This window comes from Magallana gigas, chromosome 10, assembly GCF_963853765.1.
Source record: "Magallana gigas chromosome 10, xbMagGiga1.1, whole genome shotgun sequence".
Classification (NCBI taxonomy): domain Eukaryota; kingdom Metazoa; phylum Mollusca; class Bivalvia; order Ostreida; family Ostreidae; genus Magallana; species Magallana gigas.
Genome location: NC_088862.1, coordinates 25999229 through 26008749, shown reverse-complemented (window position 1 = coordinate 26008749; position 9521 = coordinate 25999229).

Here is a 9521-nt window from a genome sequence, read left to right as displayed (position 1 = left end):
TACTTAATAACACAGCGACATCTTGGTTCCAAACTTAGAGTTATGTTAATGTATAAGTATTTTATACATGTACATAATTTTCTAGAAGGACGATTATAAAAATATAGCCCCCCCCCCCCCGGAAAACTCAGTTCCATATTAAATTCATAAATAATGACTTAATGACGAAAATAAGTATTGGAACCACCCTAAACCCCACCCCCTCCGGGAAGAATATTTCTGGATCATTATTAAAATATGTTATCGCCGTTTTTTCCCAGAAAGCAATTAGTAGCTGCATGTACATATGTACCGCGCAGAATATCATTTTATCTTTCTGAATCAAGGTAATAACATTTTTTTAAATCGTTATAGATTTCGCCAGACAGGAAATCAAAATCAAATATTTTTTTTTTAATTCTGGACAAATCTAAGTGGGGAAAAGGAATCCAGCAATTCATCGAACTAGTGCAAAATGAAATAAACTTAATTGCATGCATGCATTTAGGGAATGAATATTTTATCTTTTTTTCTGTTGATGGGGGCAGACAGAATAATGCATCTGAATGCATCTAAATGGTCGACACACCGACATTCCCATGTTTCACACCTAAGCTAATCTACACCAGAATAGCGCATTATCGTTCCCTGTTAAAGGGGCTGAATGGTCGTGACCATTTTTTGACCTAATTAATCTCCTAAAAGAGAAGAGCTCTAGACTGTATAACTGAAGTAACGTGCTCAAAAATAAAAACTAAAATATATAGAATTTGTAGCCTCCTTAAAACTCACTCTAATAATAGTTCAATAGACTCTAATGGGGTTTTGAATGTATTTCACTTGCTTTTCAAAGAGGGCGATATGGCCGTGGCCATTTTAAGAGTTTTTTTATTCAAATCTTAAAGCTATAATACTTAGTATATGAAATTTTCTTATTCAATATAATAGATTATTATCAAAAGTATCATATGTTAAATTTTAAGGTACATGTGATGAATAAGAAAGTATTCGTTAATTGTCCAGCTACATGTACATGTACCTAAACTAAGCTACAATAGGCAAATGCTAAAATTTTTACCAATTAGAAAATCATCACCCCCCCCCCCCACACACACACACACACACACAAACTGCTTTTGGAAGCTGATAATAGACAAAAATTGGACTTTATTTAATATCGATATTAATGATTTACATTGATTTACTTTGATTTTGGTGAACTATACAGTGATCATTGTATTATTATAACTGTTGTAAAAAGACTAATTAATTGACTTTGGGTATTTATTGAATAGTATCTATATTGTCTGGAAAGGAGTTAGAATTTTAAATTGGTAGATTGGTAGATTGATCGATTGATTGGCTGATTTATTTATCTATTGATCGATCGGTTGATTGATTTATTGATTGATTGATTGATATAACAGAGGGACAAAATGACAGGTATGAATAATTATAATAGATAATATTTTTTTATGTTTTTGCATTTATGAATATATTATTCATGAAAATTGTAGATTGCTGGAGTATATCGACAAGAAAGCCTTTCAGACATAAACCCAAAGATAATAATGGCACTCGCGTGCAAAACGATCGATTATAAGTAGCAATAAGTGAACGGCAATATCACTCACCAGTGCTGATTTTGTGTTCAGACATACATGATTTACAGCCAAATAAAACATATAAATCACGTTTTTGGTCTGAAAGTTCATGTATGTAAAGATAGACAAAGACCGTGCCATTACCAAGGTTGAAAAAATATCCTTTTGAAGGGCTGAATAGCTATGGCCATTTCTAGACCATATTAATCTCAACGAGGAAAAAATGTTCTGTATAAAGACACACATTTAGGAAAATAATTATTCAAATCCACTACGCTTAATATTATATAGTTTTTACTAAGAATAAGCATTTCAATGAGATTGACAGAGATTCTACAATCTACGCGATTATTAATGCACAAGTTAAAAATATTGCTCGAAATTAAATCTACTGCAGCATGTGTGTCTAATAGAGCAAGGTAAGCGTGGTCATTTGAAGTGTAAGGTTCTCATGGTCACCAACAAGTGGTCGAGAACCACCACTATACAAGTACTGTGATTGAACCATCTCATGTTTGAGATGTAAATACCATAGTCGATCCCCATCAGGCCCTGTTGTTGATGGTTATTTGTTGATTGTTAATTAGTAAAAAACAATGCAGATTTTTTAAAATTCCGGGAGGGGGTCCAAGGGTGTTTCTAAGGCGGGGGGTTTGGTGGGTCCAATGCCTTTTTCCGGTTTTAATATGTGAATTTGTGAATCTAATGAAATAAAATTTTCCAAGGGGGGGGGGTACTTTACTTTAAAGACAGGAAGCAGTAGAACGTGATAAGAAAACCAATGGCATACCGTCAATAATTTATTTCATTGATTCAAAGTAAAAAGTAGCCGTGTTTCATTTTGCTGATAGCTTCCATTTAAAAAGCCAAATAGAGGTGAGATTCATCAAATATGAATGTGTCGGTTGTGGAATAGAAAGGCTGACTGTTAGAAAAAAAAACCCCTCTGCAATGGCGTTCTTTTATGCAGCGTACAAATAGTTTGTGCCGGTTAACTTTTAAATAACAAAAGTAAAATTAACATTGCAACTTAAGGGAGTTCTTTCATGCATATATTAGGAATTAAATTGTAATAGTTTTGTTCTGAAACAAGTTAAAATGAAAAAAAAAGAATAGAGTATTTTTTTCATGACAATTATGAATGGTTCCAAACAACCGGCCGTGAGAGTCTGATTCATAAACTAATAATAAAAAAGAGCATGTTGCATAATACATCCACCTTCGGCATCGGGTGACATACTATGTAACTCCCCAGGGCTTTCCTGTCACCCCGGGGCAAACATTCTGGTGTGTCGCCCTCAAATCGATGCATCACATTTTTAGATAGGTTTCTCGTTATGTCAAACATGAGATAATTTTACCCTGAAATTCAATCTATCAATTTTTAAAAATCTCCTTTTTATACATTTACATGTAGATCATACCGAAGTTTAAAAGATGATTCAGCAACAAAATTGTTCGAATTCGATTGGGTTTCTGATTTTACATTTCAAGAGAGGTAACTCGAACGTATCCTGGGATCGTTGGACATTGAAAGCATTGCAACATAAACGATGTTCGGATTCAATCAACATTGCGTTGTGCCATGCGTGGATCCAGAATTTTTTTTCAGGGGGGTTGACGTCCGACATATATTTATGTTTGCTGGGGGTTATGGTCCCAGCCATATTTTCGGTAATTTTATTATGCAAATTTCAAAAATTTGAATTTTCCAGAATTTCCCACGACACACCTCTCTCCTTCGCTAGATCCACCCAATGTCATCAATTGTTGCTCTGTTGGCAATTTCTTGCATGTGTTTTCTATAGGGCAGTTGAAATTCCAGTTTCACCCAATAATCAACAGATTCATTTATCATGGGTCTCCACTTACAATTAAAAATTCCATCTTTCAGTGCGTCGATAAAATTATCGACCGACTGCTGATGATTCAGACTTTTGTTTACACCTCGCATTCCATTGACATGTTTGAGTAACTCTAATATTGCATAAACGGGCACAATTGTCTCACATTAGTATTGATCCGTGGATTACAGCGGATATTATGGTCATTACTTAATAATGGCAGAAAGCATTAAACCAGGTCTGTAATTATAAAGTTTCTATATATGCATAGCTACGAAGAGCTGCATTCAGTTTTACGCTTTTCTGAGCGATATATATCTGTTATACAAAAAAAAATATAGCTATTATGTGGTGAAGACCATATTTGCAGTGTTTGTAAAGTACATGTATAAATGCGTATTTGCAATTATAGAATATCAAAATGAAAATCTTCAATAGGCCAAAACAAAATTATAGTTTGTTTGGAGTTAACTCTTATCCACTGAAATACCCCCCGCTAAAAATGTAATAGGCAAAAAAATAAAGAACTTTTTTTGCAAAATGAAGATTTTTAATTTTTACCAATGTTTACTTAGTTAAACTTCAAGTTTTAAAAAAAAATATTTAAAAAAAAACCTCCCTCCTGGATCTAGAAACCTCCAGGCGACAATGCCTAACACAGATTTCTTAAGGATGGCCCAAGTTGATTGGAAAAAAAAACCAACCATCACGATGCATTGGTCCTACAGTATGTGTTGTTTTGGGTTTTTGGAATTATATATGACGATTCAGTTACATGTTTATATTAACAAATGCATGTTAAAAATCTATGTTTGAGGAAAACCAAGAGGTAGTAACATGCAATAGCATATAAATGAACAAACATATGGAGGGTAATCGTGTTCAAAAATCCAGACATGTAAACTTGTATATCCGAATATGCAATCATGTTGATGTGTGAGCCTGAGTATGAACATGTGTAATTCTGATCGTGTAACCTATAAAACTCGGGCATAAACACGTGTAAGATTTGACTCAGTTTCTTCGCATGATGCACATTTTGCAACTTTATTGTTTACATTAGTTAATTAAACCTTCAATTTTGCACACTTTCAATCCGTAGTTTCTGCGTTTGTAACTTCAGGCTCGGCAATAGCACATCTGACATGATACAAATTGACAAATGTAAAGTCTACACGTTTGTCGAATTTTGACATGACCGCCTTGCTGCGGAAAAAGGCATGCCGTAACCGCCGGACCGGAATGAACGAAAAATAAACATAATGTTCAGCTAAAATGTTGCAATAAGCTTTTTAATGAACGACACCTTTTCTATCGAAAACACCGGTATTATCTTTAGAAAAAAAAATTGATGTATGATTGAAACTGGACCAAACAGGAAGAGGTTCATGTAGAAAAAAATCGTTGCCGATGTGACGAGTGCGCTAATTTCCGTAATATAATTCTCATGGTATTAAAAAGGAAATGCCTAATATCTTATATCTCTAAAAAAAATTGACATGTAATTTAAACTGGAATATAAGTAAATGCGTACTCTTTTCTAGAAATGAGACGGATCAAGAAATTTCCTAAGGGGGTAAATATATTTTGAGCGGCATGGGGTTTGAAGACCGCCGTTAGGTCCCATGTAACTCCATTGCTTCTGAATTTTAAGAATTTTGAGAGTGAATTTTTAACCGGGTTTCCGATTATTGAAATAGTAAAAATTGCAGACGGGCGAGTGGCTGCCAAAAAGGTACCCTTATTCTACCGATAACTCCTCGAACAGTTTTCAAGATAGGAAGTTATTCTTTTGCAGATCATTTATACATATATATCAGAAGTATGCAAATTGCTAGGATTTTGATTTCTGATGATTTATAAAAATATCAGCTGTTGAACTTAGTCATTTTTGGGCAAAAACATTGCATATAGAGTACCCCATTTTTACTCTTGTTTTTTTCTGAATTAGTTAGAATAAACGACCTGCAAGGATTTGGTAATTTTTCGCGGAAAAATTTATGTTACTTTACATGTATTAATACTTTTTGTTGTTGTGTAAGTGAAAGATAAATAATAACACAATCTTCAATAATAATTAAAAAAACTAGCGCATATTTTTTCTGCGCCGTAAATTGAAGTTTTACTATGGGAGGCACTGTAGCTCAAAGATCGTCCACCTGTATTTTTAGACAGGGAGCTACAGACCTGCAGCTAGTTCACAAGTGGCTGTAAAGCTGTATTATACTAGCTCTCCAGAAAATTTTTATCACCCAACTTCACAAAGTGAGTCTGTATTGAACCGACATTCAGGACGTCATACTCAATCCCGTAATAATTGCTTAAAATAATTTTTAAAAAATGTCAATTTTTACCTGCATGATAGGCTTTTTTTCCTATATATTGCCGACAATGCAAAGAAACATTTCTTAAAATAATTTATACACATTTTAATTTCACGACAGTTAACCTTATCTTTGGAATTTTTATTCATTTTTTTAAAGAGGGTGTCGCTTCTTATGTCTCATATTACCGGGTAATCACAATCTCAAAACCAATGTCTTTAAATAGTTTGTTTTTCTTATCGATAACTTTGCAATTCAGCTGACGGACCCCGTGTAATTTTTCGCGTGGGGGGGGGGGTCTTGTCACAACTTTGTGGTGGCGATAAGGATGCATTTGGAGATATTTTCTTAACTCAGCCGAGGCCTATACATGTACTTAAACAATTTGTTACATGTACTCTAATAACAGTGGCGTCGGAAGCAAAATGAAAGAGGGGGGGGGGGGCGGGGGGGCTAAACTAATCATGAAAAATATTGATAAGAATTCCCATAATCATGAAAATTCTAATCCGTGGGGGAGGGTATACCAATAACTCCAATCTTACCTGCCCAATCCCCCCCCCCAATCATGAAATTCCTAATCCGTGGTGGTGGTGGGGGGGGGGGGGAGGGTGCTAGTATACCTACATACCTACTATGACTCTAATTTTCAATATCACTATTAATATTTCATTCTCTTTAAGGTCTTTTAAGGAACAATTTTGTTTGTTGCGAGGAAAAAGTAGGGGGGGGGGGGGTTGAATCCTCCCTGTTGCTATGTTCTTAATGGTTAGGTCTAACTTGGCAAAAAAGTGGGGGGGGGGGGGGGGCTAAGTCCCCCCCCCCTCCCGATTCAGACGCCTATGAATAAAAATGCGTATATATCTTTATACACGTGTATTCAAACAAAGTCATTAAATGTAATTTTTTTCAGTTCTAAGAGGATATCTGAAGCCGATCGAATTCTTTACTCGCATCTTTTAGATATTCAATTTAATTTTCCGAAAAATAATACTCTATGAAATGTTGTTATCCAGAGATAATATGATTATAGGCTTACCTAATTTTTTTTTTTTATTTATTCCGTCCCTATTCCGGCGATTACGGCATGCCTTTACCTGCAGCAAGCCTTTTTCTATCAGTGACGTCACTGTTTCCATATAAGGTCATGTCAAAATTCGACAAACTTGTAGACTTTACATTTGTCAATTTGTATCATGTCAGATGTGCTATTGCCGAGCCTGAAGTTACAAATGCAGAAACTACGGATTGAAAGTGTGCAAAATTGAAGGTTTAATTAACAATGTAAACAATAAAGTTGCAAAATGTGCAGCATGCGAAGGAACTGAGTCAAATCTTACACGTGTTTATGCCCGAGTTTTATAGGTTACACGATCAGAATTACACATATTCATGCTCAGGCTCACACATCAACACGATTGCATATTCGGATTTACAAGTTTACATGTCTGGATTTTTGAACACGATTACCCTCCATACAAACAAACAAAAAGTCGGGTCAGACCAGTTTGCTTAATGCATGTTACTTGTATGTCAATCAATTGAAAATTGCCTGCTTGTGAACAATAAGTAGGCCGAATCACCAACGAAAAAAATCAGCTTCATTTCGGATACAGTACTTTTAAATTAAAGGGGCATGGTCACGATTTTCGCCAAAACTATTTTTCCGATTTGAATGATTACAATGCTTCAGTAAGGCATTCTTTATAGGCAAACAAAATTTGAGTGTCATTTGTTGAGTTATAAGCGAGTAACAGAGCTTACAATTTTTTGACATGTAAACAAAGCTTTTGTTTACATTTTGAATGTTGAAGTAAGCATTTCAAATTTAGACCTAAAATGAATATGTTAAACGTAAAGAACTGTTTTATCTATTCTTCAAATGAATAAGAAGATAGAAAAATCAGTATGAAAAAGGTTTGTAATTGGTAAATTGAACCTATGTAAACAAAAACAGGGCACGAGCCTTGTTTACATGACACAGATTTGTGACCTCTGTATCTTGCTTAAAACTTAAAGACACTTAAATTCCCTTTGATCATTAGAAATGTATTTCTAAAGCATTGTAATTAATAAAAAAAGAAAAATAGAATTTGACGAAAATCGTGACCATGCCCCTTTAAATGCTTAACTATCTAAAGGTATTTTTCGTAAGTGCATCACCAAAATTTGAATTGTTAATTTATAAAGATACATGCACAGGTTCTTCCAGTTGTAAACAATCTTCCTACCATAAGTTACATAGACTGGTAGAACTCATGTTTCAAGCAGATTAACGTATCATATATATGTGCCAGTTCTTTATTAACACCAATGAACATTTTCTAAAATTTTATTTTACGGGATTTCAAGAAAAGTTTTGAGATCAATTTTTTTCTTTAAATTTTGTTTTTCATTTTGTAGAAATTGATAAATAGTCTTTTATTAGCATTTTGAATGTTTGATGAAACTTTTAACATCAGATGAAGTTAATTACATGCAAAATACGGAGGTCAAAATTCATTGTTATCCAAACAAAACTCGAGTCCTGTTTTCTGTTTTAATTTGAAATAATCTAATGTAAAGAAATGCCAGAATTTTGATAAATTCAATAGTGGAAAACAATATTATCAACAAAAAACACTGCAAGATTTGAATGAAACTTATACCAATACAACACATAATGTAAATATTTAAACAATGATAAGACCCGAGCTTTTTTCGTATGAAACAAAGAATTCTAAACTCTGTTACTCGTTTTAACTCAGTATTTGACATCCCAATTAAGGGATGGAATAACAATACCAATATCAAATATTCTAGACATTAAGCATAGAGAAATACAATTTTAAAAACGTTCAGCGCAAATCGTGTCTATATCCCTCTAAACCTGGCATTTTCTTTTCAGCACGAAAATGTAAACTAAAGCATGGTCTGAGCTTTGCCTACATAACGGAGAATTGTGAGTCCCATATCTCCATTAGTTTATCTTGACATCTCATGTGACCTGAATGAAGGGTTGTTAGCATCAATATTGAAATGAAAAATAGCATTTGTATGTCTTAATCTAAAATTGTGGCCAGGAAAAATGTCTTTTTGAATAAATATTGTTTGTTATTTATTTATATTCTGGTAATAAAAACTTAAGAATTTCCTCATCTTATCTTTTGTGTTTATTCTTTAACAAGTACCAACAGAGATAGATTTTTATGATTTTTGGGCCTAGTACATGTATACACCTTTCTCATTGTTAAGACAAGTACAGTGTATATGTTATAAGTAATTCAACTCATTATGAATAATGTAACAGATATTCAATTCCCAAAAAATCCTTTCCTGGTTCACTCTTGATATTAAGGTAGATCTCTTTGCCCCCCACCCCCTCTCCTTAGCCGCCCAAAAAATCATGTATTCAATAATACTTATACAACTATTTTATTTTGTTAGCTCATCGAGTGACGTTTACATCTAGAATTAAGAAACTCCTGAATATAATACGCAATCACTCGAACAGGAAAGTGAGTTTGAAAGTTTGGAAATTCATTTTCCGTTTTAAAATTTTGCCAAGCTCGGTAATGCAGGTTCCGCCATTTTGAAATAGTTCTATAATGAACACTTTCCGGTATCTCTATATAAAGGAAACAGCTCGAGCACTCCCGCGTATTCCGGTAGAAAAAGGGCAAAGGTCATTCCAGCTCCGTGTACTCCAATCAGAAAATCTGTTTTTGAAATAAATAAAAACTGTGTTTTCATTGGATAATTTTCAAGTCTTAAGCCTTTCACACTGTGAC